The sequence below is a fragment of the Ambystoma mexicanum genome, chromosome 1p (assembly GCF_040938575.1).
Source record: "Ambystoma mexicanum isolate Mex_15411 chromosome 1p, UKY_AmexF1_1, whole genome shotgun sequence".
Classification (NCBI taxonomy): domain Eukaryota; kingdom Metazoa; phylum Chordata; class Amphibia; order Caudata; family Ambystomatidae; genus Ambystoma; species Ambystoma mexicanum.
This window is the reverse complement of record NC_090921.1, coordinates 1,185,396,294-1,185,418,535: the sequence shown is the minus strand read 5'-3', so window position 1 is coordinate 1,185,418,535 and position 22,242 is coordinate 1,185,396,294. Positions and strand designations below refer to the sequence as shown.

General features: G+C 44.5%; 1 protein-coding gene across 1 annotated transcript in view; it reads right to left on the bottom strand.

Annotated features, from left to right (window-relative positions):
- LOC138533009 (IgGFc-binding protein-like) overlaps positions 1-22,242 on the bottom strand; it is a 330,908-nt gene that overhangs the window by 71,458 nt on the left and 237,208 nt on the right. The window lies entirely within an intron of this gene.

Sequence of the window (22,242 nt, the reverse complement as noted above, 5' to 3'; positions counted from 1 at the left end):
CTGGCAAATTTCTTACATTTTTCAGTTTTCTATAACGTCCCCTTAAAGTTCTTTCAGTGAATACATCAATTAAAATGCTTTGTTAAAGGGATATTATGGTTAAGTTGCACTAACAATAACCCAGGAAATTCAGTGAAAAAATGATGGGCAAATTCGCCCCCTGCTCCCCCTCCTATAAGGTACATGACACAAAAAAGACCAGGAGATACTGTGAACGTCCACACTATTTTGGACCAATTCCTAGTGCTCCAATGATCGATAAGTATGTCGAAAGGTACCTTTCTTAGCCAGCCCTAAAGGCCAGGTGCGGTACAAGTCTAACCCACAGTGGAGGAGGAGCCCAAGGCTGAAACTAAAGAGACCTCAATTGACAGTATTGGCTAAAGCACTGAGAAGCCCTGTTACTGACTTCGTTGGAGACACCACGACTTAACATCGTTAGACATAAAGCACACATGCCATCCGCACATTGGGACACACACACCCGAATACATGAAGAACATGAGATACCAGTTCTATAGGTAGAAGGCAGATACATAGACATACTGCCACTGCTTTATTATTTTGTCATTAGCTGAACGTAGCAAGGCAGAAACCACAAGAAGCAAGACATCTTCAGTAAAGCCTGCAGATGCTTATATGCAAATAACCTTATGCCACTGCAGGAGCACCTATGGAACCTGACAGAGCCAAGTGTGACTAACATATGGAGAATACAGAATAGCACGGACACTGCACAAACTACATAATAGTTTAGGAAAATTGCAGCAGGCCACGAGCTGATCTAAATTCAGGCTGGACAAGAGCAAACGTGCGAGACAGGACCCGCTGCCAAGGCCACTAGATACGAGTGACATTCCATTCCCTGAACTACAGTAACACCAGCTGCAATAAATATGAATAACTTCAAAATTCAGAGCGGCAGAGCTCCAAATCATGTTCTCTGAACATGTGACCTGGCCGACTCGGACAACAGACATAAACCAGCAGTGTGAAAGGGAGTTGATCTCACGCCGCCAGACAGAAGCTTGCAGCAAAGATGTTACAATGTGAGACAAGTGTTGCACAAGATGAAAAAGCGCTCTCATAGTCTAAGTTGGTTGCAATGCAGACACATAGTTGTTTGTTTTAACTTGGGAAGGTACACCAAGAGCTGAGAACCATTGCGGATCCCTGGGTTGGGGATGTCAGCTCTAGCCAACCACAGATCAGTATCCTAGGGATGGGTAGCAACGGGCAGGAACCAGTGGTAAGACCCTCACACTGCATCATTGTTAGAGATAGTAATTTGGAGATGGACCAGGCCAGCAACCTGACAGCAACCTGACATGCGAGAGCCAGAAGAACAACTCATATAGAGGATTATATAGGTTATTAGGCTCTTGGCGACCAATCTAGTAGTGCAATAGTTTTTCTGGAGAGGGGCCCAGGTTGTGATGCCATTCTGACATAATTTTAGGACAAAAATGACCTATGAACCAGGAGATGTTGAGAAGTCTGTGGATTTCTTCTATCCTGTACTGATCCCTCTTGGTTTTGGTTGTAATACACTGCAGTTTGAACTTGTTGTCTGACTGGGTCTGCATTCCTTTTTGGGGGAAGGTGTTTAGGCCTTCCAAGAGTCTGTGAACTCCTAGTGCCCCTCCAGTCTACCTTGGAGTTTGTCCTTACAAGTTGGTAGCCAGAGGATGGTTGGCTGCACCAGCCTAGCATTAGCTTGACACCTTCGCCGCTGAACCTGAGAGGCTGCAGAACCCTTGCATATTTCAAGAGAGATGGAAAAACACATGCCTGTTTAAAGGTTGTCAGGAGGCCCTTCAAAATCATCCTGCCCGAGATCAGCATGTTGTCCAAGCAGACCAGGACGGGGAGGTGAGCGCCTTGATAGGGAGCTGACAGCCGAGCAGCGCCAGCACAGCACGGAACGTAAGTATTGATCCAGTACGAAGACAACTGTGGGTGTGAGAGAGGGTATTGAGTATTGTGGAGCATTGTTTAGTATTGCTGAGTATTGGTGAAGTATTGTCTAGTAGTGGTGAAGTATTAATTAGTAATGTTATAGTGAGTAGGGACAGGAGCGGAGGTAGAAGTCCCTATTCTATGTTTTAGGGCACATTTGATCTTAGAGGTAAAAGGTTCTGGTGAATAACCTAGACTATTGACTTGAGGGCTTGGATGACTAGAGTTATGTAAATAAGGTATTCCTGTGGGTTGGTAGTTTTAGCTCGGGTCATACATGATGGTGCCCCTGTGAGGGTTAGCAAGGGAGATAGCCTATATTGCGGAAGGTGAGTCAGCTGGTTAAGTCTCCTGGAGAGAGGCATTTCACAAATTAGTCAACGGGTGCAGTTTGATCACAAGAGAATGGTGGTATACTCTGCCTGGAGAGCAGGAAGACAGCTGTGGGGTTTTTGTGTGGATTTGGGAGTAACAGGTTGTTACCGTGTTCGCACAATATTTCATTACCTATATTGTTTTGATAGCTTGGTGACATCACCCTTAGGGTTGTGTATAGGTCACAGAGAATTTGAGAAGGTGAGGAGCTAGTATTGAGGACTAGGTATTGACAGACGAGGTGAACCAGTGGCGGTGCGCGTAACACGCCTGATAAGTTATTGAGCCAGAGGGGCTCATAGAAACTGGAAAGTATTATAATTGCATTGTAACTTTTATCAACGAACAGCGGATTATCGAAATCCTTGAGGTCAGGTAAAAGGTATTGATTTGTATCAAGATAACAGTGAGGGGATTAGTCCCCTTCAGCATTTGTATAAGACACTTCCACCCTACAAGGAGAAAATATACAAATATAGCATAGAATGAAAACATGGCCACCTTCTGGAAGTTTCTCCAAAGACATGCAGCAATTGCTATTGACACACATACATGGTGCATATAAGGGGAAGAAATTGGCGAAACGCATGGTCATATTCGAGTTGTGGAACATTTTTCAGGAGGGAGAGGGGAATGCCGCGAGGTGTCAGTGGATGCTAAGCAAACAGGGGGTGAAAGACCAAGCGACCCAGCCCTCGGGACCTCCCTCTGCCCCTCCATGTATAGTATCTGTCGATACAGATGATGAACCGGGAATGTTTCCAATGAGTGGACTAAGGGCAGCAGGGGGGTATTCAAACCCGACAAATAAGCCACCACATACACTAAAGAAGATAAGCAGAAAGGCACAGGACAGCCAGCTAGTGATGTAGGGGTGAGCAGTAAGGCACAGCAGCGCGCAAAGGAGGAGTTCAAGGGCATAAGCATGAACAAATGGATAGCAGTGCAGGTACTCTTAAAACTTCAAGGGAAGACAAATGGAAAGGCAGAAAGGACTACTGAGGCAATAGAAAGCCTAAAGCGGGACAGTGACACGACGGACTGGGCAGAACAGATGGATGAAGAAGACAGTAGAGAAAAGGACAGGGAAGTGAGACTAGGGCGCAATGTCAGAGAGAGAAGGAGAGAAGAGAAACTGGAGTGAAAAGACAGGGAACGAAGAAGGGAAGATGAGAAGGAACACTTGGAAAGGGAATGGGAAGAAAGGATAGAAAGGGATCTGAAGGAAAGGAAGAGAGTGGAAAGGGATATGAGGAAGAAAAGGGAGCGAGAACTGCAGAAGACAGCGAGATGGAGAGAGAGATAGCAGAGAAAGAAAAATGCAAGTTAGCAGAGAGGGACCCGAAGAGGCAATTGGTCAAAATGGCAAGAGGATGAGCATGCAGGGAGGAAGATGAATAAGCAATAAAGACAGTGAGAATGCAGACAGTATTGGCTAGGGAAAAGAAAAGGCATGAGGAGGACAGACAAGCTCACGCGGCAGGAGCACAACAGAAGGAAGTGGAGCAGGCCTTAAGAAGTCTTCCAAGTTAAGGCTGTAAGGATAGGGAATGTTTTGCCTATCTCTACTTTATTCAACCACACATTTTCATATTTTACACAGCACATTAGCAACACCCTGGGACACACAAATGTATAGATTATGGACTCCCGTCAACAATCTGAATCTAATAGGAAGCAAATGCTTCTTTTCTACGTAAGCCAGGTAAATAAGGACTCCTGGCCAGGGGAGGCAGTAGAACATGTATATTTCAACATCCAATGTAGCTGCAATTAGAGAGATTTAGAAGCATACTTATTTCCTAAAATTGATTTTTTTTTTACTTTGCAGATCAGGAAGACTGGAAAGTTCTGGAATATTGATTGAACAATGATTGAATAGTGTTCATCTGGGTCCCAAAATGAGTAGAGCTCTAACTTTTGATATTTTATAATTATAATACAAGTTTAGACAAATAGTAGACTACATTAATTCATACAGAACTCATATACTGGGTGCCAACTTTTCTCCTCATTCCATCAATGCCATGGAATTGCAAAACTCCCCTGATATAAAAGATCAGTAACTGTGGTACAAAGCTACCATTAGGTTAGATGTGCCAGATCACAGATAGCTTCCTAGAGTGGCGTTTAAAATTGACTGTCAGTTTTGTTATTTCTTTTATCAGCCTCACAGATGACTTACAGCTTCCGAACTGTTCAATGCATGCAGCCCTACATCTAACAAAGCAGAGGGCATTTTTTGTTACGATCAGAAAGGCAGATTTGAAAGGATGTGTGTGGAATGGGGAAAATTCTGCAATTGTAAAATGAATTATGTAAAAGGGCCAATACCTTGGTTTAAATTAGGCCTATTATAAAAAGCAATTGACCTTACACCTGGGGGACAGCAAATGAACATTGATGCCAACATCAGGGAACTCCAAGTGGTTTCTGTACTGAGCACTATCACAAAAGACCTGCTGACAAGTTTGATATGGAATGGCCATTTGTGTGGTGTTTTCACCTTCCTGTGGGGAATACATTGATCACATGCAATAACCATAGTTGAAATGCATATTGGCAAATTTGAGTGCCTCCAGAGTTCACGCAATAGCGCAGAGTGTTCAACATTTGTTGTAGAGTTCTCTGTTCATATCCCAGATCACAATATCAATTTCCAGCAAGGCTCACTCAGCCTTCCCGGTCTCTGAGGTCGATAAAGGTTCATATCTTGGTGAGAGTAACAAAACAATGTACCTGCAGTGTATATAGCATTCCTATGGTGCGTGTCTACAATTCAGTTACTACAGGCGAGGGTTGTAAAAGCTAGGCAGCACCCACAGTAACAAGCATAAAATGTTAGTTGGGAGTGGCGATTAGGTTGCCAAATTCTACCTTTGGAGTCAAAGCTCATATTCGGACTAGTTTTACAAAGGTAGCGGGCGCCCCTCTCTCGCAAGAACAGACATGATAACCTGTTCGGTGGTTATTAACCACTTGAGAGTTCGCAGCCACTGCTTTTACTCACTGTGCCTTTCACAGATGGGAAATATCCATTTGCATATCAGTCTTTGTCCTGCCCAGGGGCAGTCCAGCACCGAAATACAATGGCAATTCCAATCTGAACGAGAGTACCACCAGCAACCCCATACACGTGTTTCACCCTTGTTGGGGATCATCAGTGAGGTGAAGCTGATGCCTCTCTCAGCACAGTGAGAGGGAGACCACGTCTGGTTGCCCCCAGGAGACCTAGGGTTACCAATCCCAGGTTCCTTAAAAAATAGTTTTACAAAGGTAGCGGGCGCCCCTCTCTCGCAAGAACAGACATGATAACCTGTTCGGTGGTTATTAACCACTTGAGAGTTCGCAGCCACTGCTTTTACTCACTGTGCCTTTCACAGATGGGAAATATCCATTTGCATATCAGTCTTTGTCCTGCCCAGGGGCAGTCCAGCAACGAAATACAATGGCAATTCCAATCTGAACGAGAGTACCACCAGCAACCCCATACACGTGTTTCACCCTTGTTGGGGATCATCAGTGAGGTGAAGCTGATGCCTCTCTCAGCACAGTGAGAGGGAGACCACGTCTGGTTGCCCCCAGGAGACCTAGGGTTACCAATCCCAGGTTCCTTAAAAAATAGTTTTACAAAGGTAGCGGGCGCCCCTCTCTCGCAAGAACAGACATGATAACCTGTTCGGTGGTTATTAACCACTTGAGAGTTCGCAGCCACTGCTTTTACTCACTGTGCCTTTCACAGATGGGAAATATCCATTTGCATATCAGTCTTTGTCCTGCCCAGGGGCAGTCCAGCACCGAAATACAATGGTAATTCCAATCTGAACGAGAGTACCACCAGCAACCCCATACACGTGTTTCACCCTTGTTGGGGATCATCAGTGAGGTGAAGCTGATGCCTCTCTCAGCACAGTGAGAGGGAGACCACGTCTGGTTGCCCCCAGGAGACCTAGGGTTACCAATCCCAGGTTCCTTAAAAAATAGTTTTACAAAGGTAGCGGGCACCCCTCTCTCGCAAGAACAGACATGATAACCTGTTTGGTGGTTATTAACCACTTGAGAGTTCGCAGCCACTGCTTTTACTCACTGTGCCTTTCACAGATGGGAAATATCCATTTGCATATCAGTCTTTGTCCTGCCCAGGGGCAGTCCAGCACCGAAATACAATGGCAATTCCAATCTGAACGAGAGTACCACCAGCAACCCCATACACGTGTTTCACCCTTGTTGGGGATCATCAGTGAGGTGAAGCTGATGCCTCTCTCAGCACAGTGAGAGGGAGACCACGTCTGGTTGCCCCCAGGAGACCTAGGGTTACCAATCCCAGGTTCCTTAAAAAATAGTTTTACAAAGGTAGTGGGCGCCCCTCTCTCGCAAGAACAGACATGATAACCTGTTCGGTGGTTATTAACCACTTGAGAGTTCGCAGCCACTGCTTTTACTCACTGTGCCTTTCTGTGACGTGGTCTCCCTCTCACTGTGCTTAGAGAGGCATCAGCTTCACCTCACTGATGATCCCCAACAAGGGTGAAACACGTGTATGGGGTTGCTGGTGGTACTCTCGTTCAGATTGGAATTGCCATTGTATTTCGGTGCTGGACTGCCCCTGGGCAGGACAAAGACTGATATGCAAATGGATATTTCCCATCTGTGAAAGGCACAGTGAGTAAAAGCAGTGGCTGCGAACTCTCAAGTGGTTAATAACCACTGAACAGGTTATCATGTCTGTTCTTGCGAGAGAGGGGCGCCCGCTACCTTTGTAAAACTATTTTTTAAGGAACCTGGGATTGGTAACCCTAGGTCTCCTGGGGGCAACCAGACGTGGTCTCCCTCTCACTGTGCTTAGAGAGGCATCAGCTTCACCTCACTGATGATCCCCAAAAAGGGTGAAACACGTGTATGGGGTTGCTGGTGGTACTCTCGTTCAGATTGGAATTGCCATTGTATTTCGGTGCTGGACTGCCCCTGGGCAGGACAAAGACTGATATGCAAATGGATATTTCCCATCTGTGAAAGGCACAGTGAGTAAAAGCAGTGGCTGCGACCTCTCAAGTGGTTAATAACCACTGAACAGGTTATCATGTCTGTTCTTGCGAGAGAGGGGCGCCCGCTACCTTTGTAAAACTATTTTTTAAGGAACCTGGGATTGGTAACCCTAGGTCTCCTGGGGGCAACCAGACGTGGTCTCCCTCTCACTGTGCTTAGAGAGGCATCCGCTTCACCTCACTGATGATCCCCAACAAGGGTGAAACACGTGTATGGGGTTGCTGGTGGTACTCTCGTTCAGATTGGAATTGCCATTGTATTTCGGTGCTGGACTGCCCCTGGGCAGGACAAAGACTGATATGCAAATGGATATTTCCCATCTGTGAAAGGCACAGTGAGTAAAAGCAGTGGCTGCAAACTCTCAAGTGGTTAATAACCACTGAACAGGTTATCATGTCTGTTGTTGCGAGAGAGGGGCGCCCGCTACCTTTGTAAAATCATATTCGGACTACGCTACCAAATGGTACAATGACCCTAGACACATCAGGGCCTTTCTAAATCGTTTGTACTCTCTGCTCTCTGCAACTCACCCCGAACAGGACTGCAAGAAGTGTCATTGGCCTCAAGCCCAGGGATCTCTTTGCAGGATTGACATCTCTGCAATGGCTCCCAGTGGCTGTGAGGATTAAGTTCAAAACCCTCTGCATTGTTCACAAGGCCTTCTGGGGCCTGTGGCCTAAATATTTCAACTCTAAATACCATCCTTTTCGAGCTCTTTGCTCATACATCTCCAGCTCCCTCAGGGTCAGTCGCTTCTCCAAGCAACGAGTTGGTACTAGATCTCTATCTTCCACTTGGGCTTCCCTCTGGAACAGCCTCCCTGCCTCCCTGAAACTTGAGGAGAACCATCTCCAGTTCTGGAAGCACCTCAAGACCTTCCTCTTTGCTTCTCCTCCTCTCTCCTGCTGAACTCCTGACTGAAACTGGACTGGTCACATGGCTTCCCTCCGATCTCAGGCCCAGCTCCCCTCCCTCGCCAGTTGCACACCTGCACTGCCTCCCTGGCAACCCATGCACTTGGTGGCTGTTTCTGTATCCCTACAGTCCCCTACCTGCTCCTTACACTTGATGTCTGCACTTAGCCCTGCACTTGCCACAAGCTAGGCGCACTTTCTACCTACTGTTTTATTTTTTTAAATTTTTTTTTACTATTGATCCTATGTATTGCACTGCCCCCTCCTCCTTCCCCCCGCACTTTTCCCTCTGCCCCATCCCCTGCACTTGTGTGATCTCAATGTCACCTGGCCCAGTAAGATCGCTCTCTGAATCTTCCCTCTGTTTTTCCTCCCTTGCCTCGTTGCGCCTTGAACACTTGTGCATAGGCAGTTTTGTAAATGCCATATCATATCATATCATATATCCTGTCTCACTGTATTCCTGACAGCCAAAAGCGGACCACATGCCACAGCCCCCAAAAATGTTATTGACGGTTTACTTTTTTGTCTAGTTTTAAGTGTTCTGCACATCATTAACAATCATATACAAAGCTATGTGTTGGGTTATTAAAAGCTTTAAAATAAAGTAGTAAAACTCGGACACAATGGGCCTCATTACGACCCTGGCGGTAAGGGGTTAACGCCAGCGTTAGCTGCGCCGACCCCTTACCGCCAATTACGAGGTCCCCTAGCGCCATGGTGCTTTTAACACCTGCTTTTAGCAGGTGTTAAAATCCATGGCGCTAAGGGACCATGGAGTTAATTACGCCACCGTAATTTACGGTGGCGTAATTAACGCCTTCCCCACTCCCATTATGCCCTATGGGGCAAAAATGGGAATGGGGAAGGGTAAATGGGGATTGGGGACTTACCGCCCCGCCAAGGTCGGAATGGGGCGGTAAGTCCGCCAACCACCATGGCGTAAACGTAGTTTACGCCATGGTGGTAAAGTCACGGCCCAGGCGGTAACTTACCGCCTGGGTCGTAATGAGGCCCAATTTGTTTAGGCTCTCACCAACTAATATACTGGTACTTCTTTGCTTACCTTGATGATAAGAAAATAAGACTAAACGCATTCTCTCTTTGCATACCATGGTTCTGTAAAGTGTTTTGTTAAATATTGTTGCGTATGTGAGTTGCGTACTTTCCAAATTAGGATTACAAAACAGCATATTAGTTTAGTACATGAAAACATGTGCAAATATATGCACCTCGCAGTACGACAAGAGCTGGGAAATAATGTGGTCATGTGCAAAAATGGCAGACCGGGCTCATATTCCAGCTTAACCTTTTAACCAAAGTGTGTGTAGTTCCGCAGCAAATGCAGTCTATGACTGACCTATCAAATCTGTCGTTCCCTAAATATTTCAAACTTGTGTGCCTATAGGAGTGATTAAGTTGTCAGGGAATGCTCTTCAAAAACAGATTACTCATGGTTTTAGTGACTGATTCATATATAATAATGCCCACTGATGTATTGCACACCCAAAATATTATGTTGTTACTCATTAACAGCAAAACCCATTGAAAACCTTGGCCCTAATGTCTATCGCTGGTTACATGTGCCTTCCAGCTAGCTCCTACACCCTATCCACTGTCTATGCTATGACATGTGTACCTTTCACAATGCTTACAATTAGTCTCAAACCTGCAGTGAACCAAGGACCCCGCTTGCCTAATGTAGAAATGCCACACACAGATCCATGTGCAGGCTTAGGGGGCTGTTTCAGCATAACAGAGCAACATTTCCCTAGATGACAATAAATGGTATGTTTTGTGAACGTGGAAGGCTCCAGGGGGGAGGTTGGGCGATTTGTACTGTGATAACGCCTTAAAGACGTTTTGTGGTGTGCAGTCTCAACATGCGGGTAAATGATGATATGGGCAGATGAAGTTTGGGATGATATCCGAGTACCTCAATTGCCATTCACTTCATGTACCCTGAGTGTTTACTATTTTTCTTTAAAAACTTAACGGAGATTGCAGAGGGAAATCACCACCTATTGACTTCAGGTAACGCTTTTCCTCGAGGGCTCTCTAAAGGGACATGTCCTGTAGGAATACTGAGGAAGCACCTTTCGAGGCTCATGGAGTAACTGGCCACCCAGCTGCCATCTTTGGATCAGAACGGTGCATACCGGTTAAAACAATAGAGTCTTATTCCTCACCGAAACTACTTAAGTGGGTGGTGGCTCCATGTCCCCTGTGGAGGTGGGCACTGAACATCGTCAGACTAGAGCAACCAACCACATGGAAATGATTGAAACAGAACACAGACACTGGAAAATCGCAATGAATGTACTTGTTAGGTTTTGGAATTGGGAAAGGTCAAACGGAAGTAACATGTATTGCAAGGGGTCTGACCGAGAGGGAATATAAGGGGTAGGCGAATTGGAATTGGCAGCAGGTTGGGTTGGTTTGGGTGGTGGGTGTGTAGAGCTGCTGCCCATTTGCAGACAGAGAGAGAAAGAGAGAGAGAGAGAGACAGCGAGAAAGAGAGAGAGAGAGAGAGAGAGAGAGAGAGAGAAGAGAGAGAGACAGAGACAGAGAGACAGAGAGAATATGCTGGTTGAATGGAGAGGATCAGAATCTAAGATCGATGAAGCAATACAGAAGAAGAGAGCAAGGGAGACTCTGATTGACAGAGACACTTTGCCTGTGGGGCAGTCCGACTAGGACATAGGACTAAGAAAAAGGAGAATAACTAAGTTGAAGGAGAGTGACTATGATGTTCTATGACAAAGGAGAAGGAGAAGGCACAGAAAAAAGGAGAAGTGATATGATCAAAGTCTATCATAATCCATTATGATGGAGGACTTCGAAGAAGTAGCATTTGTATCAAGATTTTCTGACCCCATTCTGAGGACTTTCCGAACACACTATATTTACTGTGGTGGCCATGTAGTAATGGTTAACTGGCTAAACTCATAGGAAGAGCACTTTTTGGGTGGCTTATATCTTCGCTCCCCGTGGACAAATCCTCACTAAACGTTGCAAAAAAAGTATATGGCCCGCTCTGAATCTATCCAGCAAGTTTAGTGTGGTTTTATCAAGGGGGTTAGGGAGGCCAAAGTTATAAGGGGGGGGCTGAATGGAAAAATTTGCACTCGCCTACAGCCCAAACCGCTGAATGGATTTTCACCAGATTTGCGCCAGGAGCAGCGGCATCATGGTCCTGAATGCGTGCTTTTGTGAAATTTGCTGGAAATCCGTCCAGTCATTTCTTTTCAAACGACCAAAAAATAGGTCCAAAAGAATTAGTGATATCTGGGTTTGGTCCGTGGACCCATATCCCTGTTCGGTCCGCGGACAGGCATCCGATTGGCCTACAGGATGACGTGATGTACGCAGAGATGCCCACTGATTTGAAGGTGAAAACCGTTAAGTGCATCAGATTTTTGGAAATGCCCACCATGTTGGATTCACAGACAGCAGCCTGGGGGCTCCACGTTAAACACATATAAAAAAACACATTATTTCACTTGTCTAACTTATCAAACAATCTCTGGGGAGTTAAGCAGTGATGAGCATGACATGTGATACGGCCATAAGAAGCCAAAAAACAGGTGTTTCTTTGTCCCCGAAGTCCAAGAACAGTCCTGATCTTCGGGGACAGTCCTTCAATGTTTGCAAACTCTTCAGATATTTGGGGACATCTGAGCCTAGTTCTGCATTACAGCGTTGTTGAAAAGCAGTTCTTGGATGGCTTATAACTTTGGCGCCACTCAATGAAACTTCAATTTTTGGAATTCTATTCTAGACCTGATTCTGAAAGGTTTTGCAAAGTTTGGTGGGATTTTGTAAAGAAGGTGCAAAATTAGATGGGGCTTCCAAAATATTGTAAGTTCTTATAAACATGGTGCCATTTGACGAATATGGACAAAAGTGTGCAAAGCAATTTTAAATCTCGATATAGCTGTTTTTGCAGCAATTGGTGGGATGCTGTCAAGAGGGGGCAAAATTAGAGGGGGCTCCCAAAATATTGTAAAGGATTTTCAATGTGATGCCATTTGACGAATCTGCACAAAAGTTTGTAAAACGATTTTAAATCTAGATAGAAATGTTATTCTTAAAGTTTGGTAGGATTTTCTCAACATTAGAGGGGGTCTCAACATTTTTAGATCTCTTATAACTTTGTTCCATTTAACAAATGTGGACAAAAGTTTTCAGAAAGATTATAGATCCATGTTTGTGTAAAGTCTGAAATGATTTTGTCAAGTTGGGCGCTAAGTTATATGACTATTGAATGTACATGCGCCTCTTTTTTATTTTTTGACAGGTGTCATAATGTAGGTACAAAAAATAATGATATACATTTGGTGACTGAGGTAAAGCCTGTGGCCATGGGCAGTGGCGATATTGTCTGGGTCATGGATAAGGTCATGAACCGGACAAACTGGCTACTGGCCATGATCGCGAGGGACGTAAAATGGGGTTAAAGTGGCCATGTCAACCTGGGACCGGCTATTTGGCAGTTATTCGAAAGTGGGATAGGTTTGAAAGGGAAAAAATGTGCTTGTGCTAATATGGTCATAGGGTTCTGTCTTTGCCTTCTGCAGACTGCCATGGAAAGGGAGGAGGGGCCCTGTACGGAGCCCGGCCTTCCCTTTCCATGGTGGCCATATTGGAAAACGATATTCCTTCCTACAGCAGGATGCCGCCGATAACCCACTGTAGGAGTGACAATCCATTTTGTAGCACCCAGGTTCCCACTTTGGGAACCAGAGGTGCTAATGGCCTTTATCCCCCATCACTGGGCCTGGAATGGAGGATAATGGAGCCCTTGCTATTTATTTATTTATAACGTGCTGAATTCTGCAGATATCAGGGCGCACACAAACACACTTTGCTTGGGCTGATAACTTGGCCTGCCAGGTTGTTATCCGCCGTTCCAGTCGCTGGAACGGGGGTGAACGCCACATTATTCCGATTAGCATAACACAAAATGCTAATGGAAATGTTGGAAAAACGTATTGCGTCCATGTACTTTACTGAGAAATGTAAAGTAGATGGAGTCTATAGTATGTATTTTTAGTTCTATTTATTTCTTTTGTTGTTTTAAAAAAAAAAAATTTGCAGGAGAGGTTAGAATGTAAGGTGGGAAGGGAAATGAGGTTAGAGGCACCAAACACTAATATGGAGGTGGCAGGTGGACCGGGGAAGATGTTGCGCGTGTGTTACTTCTAAGGCAGTGGGCAGTGTTTCCCATGCTGCTTGATTACAGCCCCCTGCAGAGTGATGTGTTGCACTATATAAAGAGGACTGTGATATGGATCAACAGTTTATAGTGATTGTTTCGACTGCCATATTTTCGAATGGCAAAGTATTGACTACAAATGTGTCGAAAAAATGCTTTCATTTTTTTAATGGGGTCCCCCCAACCCCTGTTTTTTTACCTCTTAACACGAATTTTAGTGTAAAAAAAAACCTTTAGCTACAAAAAGCATTTTTTCGATGCATTTTTGGTGAAACCTTTGGCATTCAAAACTATTTTTTCGAAACAATGCCTGGATACCGGATCAACAGCCTCTTTTATTGCTTGCAAGGTAGCTTGTGAGATTCTTTTGCCCCAAGAAGTAGGCTGTGTGGTCACAGTATTGGTTGAGGAAGCTGATGAGGAGGAAGACAGCCTACTTCTTTCTAAGAAAGAAACAATCTTTCTGAGAGCATTGCGGTGGTTGGATTTGGTGTTGTGGCGCATGTAGGTGGTCCCGTAGGAGTAATGTCCAGGTAGTCTGCAACTTTGCACTCACTCATTTCACTTTAGTAGCTTTAGCCTTTGGTACATTCCCAACAGTGGTAAATAACTGCCACACCTATGATTCTCTCTGGGTGCTAGAGGTAGGCAGGTCCTCTACCTCATTGTCTTGGTCCTCTTCATTGTCTTTGGAAGTACTGCGCTTTTTTTTTTGTTCTGTGGGTCCTCCAGCTGGATGTGGTTCTTGAAGAGGAGGGATGGCAATAGCTGATGCCATTTTTAAGATAAATAGCAGTTTTGCTACTATTCTTCCAAGTATGTGTTTTGTACTAGATTGTTAATGGATAATGAGTAAGCATAGGTGTAAGAGCTGTGCAAGGGTACATTTGGAGCTTGAAAGTTCCTAGATCAGTAAAAAATGCAGTACCGAACTGTCCTCAAAGCAAGGACCCGAACACGAAGTGGATAGATAGCCACATAGATAGATTGTCTCGGGAGGATAGCTTAGCTGGTAACGTGCTCGCCTTGGAAGCAAGACGACATGAAGCAACACAGGTTTGATCCCCGGGTCCACGCTTAGAAACCTCTGGGTATTAAGCGCGTTATAAATAACCTATCATATCATATCATATCAAGCGTGTTCATGGACACATTATCAGGCCGCGTGCAAGCACATCGTCAAGTGCCATTGTCCGGAAGGTATGCGATGACTTCAGACTTCCACGGATGTTGACATCCGCAGAAACAGTGGAAAAAGTTACAGAAATTTGTATAGAAGTATTAAAAATGATGCTAGAAGGTGGGAAATGGCAGAGTTGTAAAGTGACACTTTGTAAATTAGACAAAAAATGTTGCTATGTTGGGGTAGGCATGATATTAGTAAGTTGTAGGAAAACAGCATGCCCGGGTAAAAACCCATGAAGTTCAATGAAAAATCTTTTTTTAAAGGGACATTATGGTCAAGTTGCACGAATAAAAACCGAAGAAAATTCAATGAAAAACTTGGTTAAAGAGACATTATGGTTAAGTTGCATTAATAAAAACCTATGAAATTAATTGAAAAAATTTAGTTAATTCAATGAAAACAAGTTGTTACAGGGACGTTATGGTTACAAGCAAAACCGAAAAACCTCAGAAATTCTCCAGTTATGGTAAGATAAGCAACCATAGCTCCCGACACCACCGTGCACTGCTAAGACTAACACCCAGGACACCCATGACATAACTGGTGTATTTCTGATTTTTTTTTGGTTTTACTTGTAAGCATAACGTCCCTGTAACAACTTGTTTTCATTGAATTTCATAGGTTTTTATTATCGTTCTTTTGACAACATTTTTTAATTGAATATATATTTATGGTTGTATTACAAAAACTTTGCTAAAGGGACTTCATTGTCAAGTTGCACTAATAAAAACCTATGAAATTCATTCAAAAAACTGTTAAAGGAATGTTATGGTTACAAGTAAAACCGAAAAACCTCTGAAATTTGCGAGTTATGGTAAGCTAAGCAACCATAACTCATGCCACCACCGTGCACTGCTAAGACTAACACCCAAGACATGAAATATGACATCAGCAACGTTTTTCATTGAATTGCATAGGTTTTTCTTAGTGCAACTTAACCATAACGTCCCTTTAACAAAGTTTTTGTCATTGAATTTCATAGGTTTTTATTACTGCAACTTAACCATAATATCATTTTAATAAAGTTTTTTCATTGCATGCCATAGGTTTTGATTAGTGCAACTTAACCATAAGGTCCGTTTAAGATAGTTCTTTCATTGAACTGCATAGATTATCATTAGTGCAACTGAACCATAACCTCCCTGTAACAAAGTTTTTTTCAGTGAATTTCATGGATTTTCACCAGTGCATGCTATTTTCCAACAATTTAGCAATACCATACTTACCCAAAGTACCAATATTTGCATCCAATGTACAAAGTTTCAACCTAAAGCTCTGCCATTTCACACCTTGTAGAATCATTTTCAAAACTTCTATACACTGTTTGCAACTTTATCAACTGATGTTGCGTCTTTACATGTCCACAAGCATCTGACTTCATCACAAACCTTACAGACATTGCCACGTGAGCATACGCTAGTGGGCAGCATGATTATGTGTCTGAGAAAGTGTCTGCAGTTCGCAATCAGATCCGTGCTTCGCACACAGTTTTCAACTGCATTTTCTACAGATGTAGGAACTTTCAACTTCAAAATGTTCCCTTGCACAGCACCTACACCTATTCTTACTCATTATCCATTAACAATCTAGTGCACAGTATATACTTGGAAAAACATTGGCAAAACTGCGTTTTATCTTAAAAATGGCATCAGCTAATGCCATCCTTCCTCTCCAAGAGCCACCAGCACCACCAGCTGGAGGACCTTCACATCAAAAAAGTTCAGTACTCCTAAAGACAATGAAGAGGACCAAGAGGATGAGGTACACTAAGTGCCTACTTCTACCATGCAGAGAGAATCATGGGCATGGCAATTCTTTACCACTGTTGGGAAGGTACAAAAGGCTAAAACTGTCAGAGTGAAATGCACTGAGTGCAACTGTGTACTCAGTCGCACACTGCCCGGACAGTACTCTTACGGGACTACCTGCATGTGCTGCCACGCCAAAACATTAGAAGTAACACATGTGCAGCATCTTCCCCTCTCAAGCTGCCCCTCCATATTAATGCTGGGTGCCTCATCCCTCTTTTTCCTCTCCACCTTTTGTACTAAGTTCTCCTGCCAAAAAAAGTAAATACATCAAAAAGCAAGAAAAGAAATGTTCCTTTAGAAACCACCTTCCGTTGTTAAAAAATAGAACTAAAAAAAACCCTATGCACTCCATCTACTTTACATTTCTCAGAGGCAATAATATTTTGCAACATTTCCATTAGCATTTAGTGTTATGCTAATGGGAATATTGTGGCGTTCATCCCCTCTTGCAGGGTCTGGAACAGTGGATACCAGCCCGGCAGTGCAAGTTATCCACCCAAGGGAAGCAAGGGTGAATAACAAGGTCACCGGGCCATTATCCCCCAATTCCAGCCACTGCAATGGAAGCAGGCGGCCATTAGCACCCCCGGTTCCCAAAGTGGGAACCCGAGGTACTAAAAAAATTGGATTTTCCAGGATGGCCACCGTGGAGAGGGAAAGCAGGGTTTCATACAGGGACCCTCTTCACTTTGCATGGCAGGCTGCAGAAGGCGAAGAAAGAACCGCATGACCACATTACCACAAGCACATTGCTCTTCCCTTACAAACCTATCCCATTTTCAACTAACTTTACCACAAAGCCATTCCCAGATGGACATGGCCACTTGAACCCCATGTGCTGTTCCTCATAGTCATAGCTGGTAGACAGATTATCCATATCATAACTTTATTGCATGACCCAGACAATGTGGCTGCTGGCCATGGCCACAGGCTTCACCTCAGTCATCAAAGGTATTTCACTATTTTTTGTTACTACATTATAACACTTCTCAAAAAATAAAACACGGCCACATTTCCAACACCTTGCTTTAAAGTCTTTCCCAATGCTCTTTGCAGAAGTTTGCTGTAAATGGACCCATATACATTTTTTTGAAAACTGGCAAATGTATGCACATACAATAGTCAAATAACTTAGCCCCCACTTGACAAAATGGATTCAGACTTCACAAAAAACATTTCTATCTACATCTAAGATTTTATTTGCAAACGTTTGTGTACATTCCTCAAATGGTACCACATGTGTAAGCTTTAACAATATTTTAGTACCCCCCTCTAATGTTGTCCCCCTTGAGGAAACCTCACCAAACTTTCCAAAATAATTCACAGTGGGCCATACATTTTCATGCAAAGTTGGGTGAGGATTCGTCCAGGGGGAGCGAAGTTATAAACCAGCCAAAAGGTGCTCTTTGTATGAGTTCAGCAATGGACCATAAATACATGGCCGCTACCACAGGCCATGTAATGTATATAGAGAGAGACAGATAGAGAGATAGAGAGAGGGCAAGCTACCTAGTTTGCATACCCACAATGCCTTGCTGTTGTGGCTCAGAACAGGACGTGAACATCCAGCAATGGCTAATAGGTGGCATAGTGGAATGTGTGACTTGCTTCAAATGGACTTTCCTATTTATACATATATAATAAGTGGCTGTTATGGTAGGCAAGCAACCATAACTCTGGCCACCAGTGTGCACTGCAAGAACTAACACCCATGACATCAAAGATGCCATCACTATTCTCATTGATAACATGCCATGTGCATTTAGTTTTCATGGAAAGCCTCCACAAGGGATTGTTATTGTAATGGTGGCAGAAAACTATCAAACATCATTGAACAACTATCATGAGATAAGTAGTTCACTCAGCTACACATTGCCATACACACCATTCTATTACAAACTTCCTTACAGTACATGAACCAACTCATGTGGACACGTAGCCATTGGGTGCACTATGCCCCATAGAAGTGTAATTGTACATTCTTGCCATGTGACATACTGAAATCATGAATGTATTCATTTTAGAGTTTTGGGTACGGTGCAACTTCTAATAGGTCGATACCATTGCCATAACAAGTTCATCATTGCACTACTGCACAAAACACATTATGACACCACAATGCATACAAATATTAGCATATAAAGATAATTTAAATTAGGCAAACAAAAAGCAATAATACCAGAAAGTGTTCATAATGTAACTGATTACCTTCAAGCACAGAAACTATTGGTGTATTTTACGCTTTCTTCTTCCCCTATATGTATATATATCCTATGATATGAGTGAACCCTGAGGAAACTAGTGCAACAACATATGATAAGGGTGTTGCACACAAAGATGTACCTTTTTCATTTGTTACTTCCTGACTGGTAGTGAAGAAAAGCATATGACCTACTTATGTCAGTTAACAAGAAAGGGGGAGTCACACATGCCATGTCATCAGTGATGTGATCAACAAGATTTCTGATGGCATCTTTGATGTCATGAGTGTTATTTCTTGCACTGGACACTGGTGGCGCGAGTTCCGGTTGCGTAGCCTACCATAATTGCCGAATTTCAAGGGTGTTTCAGTTTGACCTCCAACCATAAGGTCTCTGTAACAACGTTTTTCCAATCAATAGGATGGGTTTTTGCCAGTACAACTTAATGAGAATGTCCCTGTAAGAACGTATTTTGCTAGTGAATTGCATGTATTGGTAGTAGGGCACTTTAAACATAACGTAGCTTGTGCATAGTGCATTTAGAAATGATGTTACGTTTGTACTACCGCACCTTCACCATAACGTCCCTTTAGGAATATTTTGAATGCCTAATTATAACATAAATTTTGTTTAAGAGTGTCACAATGCAAGTGGCAATGAAGGATGGCAGTGTGACGCGCATCTTATACCCTCTAGACAATTATGTGGTAAATGGAAGGAACCGTGGTACTGTGGAAAACACTGCATTGGCATCTGGTGGAAATGGGTGGCTGTTCAAACAGATGGTTGTGCATGTTGCAGTGTGTTTGCAAGAGCGCAGGTGTGTGACAGGAAGCACAAACATTATTGCTATACTTGCAAAAAGCGCAGCAAGGCAAGGGGCCTCATTACGACCCTGTCGATAAGTGAAAAACGATGCCGGTAAAGGATTACCGGCATCGCTTACCGCTAGGTCCGATTACGATCCGAGTGCAATTAGCGGCACTGTAGTTAACGTTGCCGCTAACAGCACCAAGGGTGCGGGCACGCGACCCCCCATGCAGGAAATAGCGGCATGGCGCAATTTGGGGAACATCATGAGTCAAGCGGATATGCTCTTAACGCCCTTGCGAAGGCCGTAAAGTACCTTACCGCCATGGTGCAAATAGTGTCATCGCGGACCAACCGTAAATGGCCATGTGCAGTGTTCCCAGCTGCCACAGGTGCACACAATCAGCACAGGTGGAGGCAATACAGACTCACCAAATACAAAAAGAGCACACCCCGCCCCTTCCCACACCCAGTCACACTCCACAATGATTCCAATAGGACTAGCAATGTTGGGGCTGGGGGACCTGATTGCAATGCAAGTGCTACAAAAACAACAACAACAACAACAGGCAGCACAGAGGAGATGCAGGAGGAGAAGGAGGGCAAGGCAGGGCCAGCAAGCCCCACCAGCACAGCCAATGCCACCACGCAGGCAGCCCCCAATCCCACGCATCAGAGCCAGTCCATTCAACCTAACCCCTGAGCAGATCCACACCCTATACCGTCTGGACCGGGACACCATCACCACCATCGTGGACATGATACACAAAGACATTGTCAGCATGATAGAAACACCCACCGCCACCCCCCCCACTGAAGGTAGTGTCCATGCTCCACTTCCTGGCCACAGGCACCTACCAGCACACAGTGGGGCACTTGCATGGCATTTCACAACCATTATTCTCACGTACGCTGATCCAAGTGCTCGATGCCCTACTCAAGCACACAGACGACCACATTTCCTTACCACGGTCTGCCCATGAGATTGCAAACACCAAAGTGGGTTTCCATGCACTCGCCGGCATACCTGGTTGCATTGGTGTCATCGACTGCATCCATGTGGAATTGGTGGTCCCATATGCCATTGAGGTAGTGTACCACAACCGTACGATATTCCACTCAATCAATGTGCAAATGGTATGTGACCCCAACAGGATCATCACACATTGTTGTGCCCGATTCCCCGGATCAACCCATGATTCAATGGTCCTGCGTAAATCCACAATACCACGCTACATGGAGTGACATGCAGGACAGAGATCCTGGCTTCTCGGTGAGTTGCATGTTAGGCTCATGAAAATGCAATGTGGGTAGGTGATTGGGGGAGAGAAGCATACTTTACCTGGCTGAAAGGGGGGGGGATGCATACTTTACCTGGCTGAAAGGGGGGGAGAGATGAATACTTTACCTGGCTGAAAGGGGGGTAGATGCATACTTTACCTGGCTGCGACTACCATAGGCAATGGAGCCAGCTCATACCCTGAAGCAGCCCAAACTTTATATGACACCTGAACACATAATGCCCGATGTAAGCAGTACTACCATGGAATGAAGGTGTGTCCCAACCATGACACAACCATCTGCAAGTGCACTGTACTGAATCGGACCGCATCCACCTCAAAGAAATGCACCTACATGCAATGACTTCAGCCAATACACGGCACCAAACACCATCAACTGAAAGGCCAGTCCCCCATAATTACGCAAGGAGGCACATGATGGACATAAACATCAATACACCACTACACAGACACAGAGGCCAAAATAAATTGCATAACAACATTTGTAGTGCTCAGTGAGGTCATCATGAGGCTGACAGCAATGTTGCCATGATGAGAGCATTGATATCACTGGACATCTGCCAGATCACCAAAACAACCACTATGGACTAACACAGTGGATGGGCACTCACAAGGCACTGGACCCCCCTGCATACACTGGTTGATGGCCTGCAAAACAGTCCATGAGAGGAATACACATATACCGGTCACATAGTGTGACTCCATTCGTGCATGTAAATGTTGTACAAAGTAAGAGATGAATGCATGACATGCTGGCACATCATGATTTGAAGTTTGATGTCATGACTGACACATACATTGTTGCCCACATACAGGTGATGCAGGCTATCCCTTGAAGAGGTGGCTCCTTACCCCAGTCCGGAACCCACAGAACCAGCACGAGGAGGACTATAATCGTGCACATACACGAACCCGTGTGGTGATTGAGCAGACATTTCACCTCTTGAAGGCACGGTTTCGCTGCCTCATCAGGTCTGGTGGGGCACTCCTGTACCGACATGAGAAGGTGGCGAAGATCGTCATGGTATGTGTAATGCTACACAATATGTGCATTAGACGAAATGTGCCCCTACCCCCTGACGCTGAACTGCAACCACCTGACAATGAAGATGAGGAGGGTGCAGATGGGGCAGCACCTCAGGGAGGAGGCGATGCACAGGAGGGACATGCCATGCGTCAAACTCTCATTAATCAATGCTTCTAGCACACACGGATGGCGTGTGTCACATGGAGATGGCACTTGGGGCACTGTGTGTGTCTGGGACATGCACACTGTGAGCTGTTCACCAATAAAGCACACATACGCAATGAGCAATATCCACACATGTGATTTGTGCACAAGCAAAAAGTGTATTGAAAATGTGATTTGAATTAACACACCCACTCCCCCCTCCCCCCTCAACTCCCCACAAAAGTGTGTG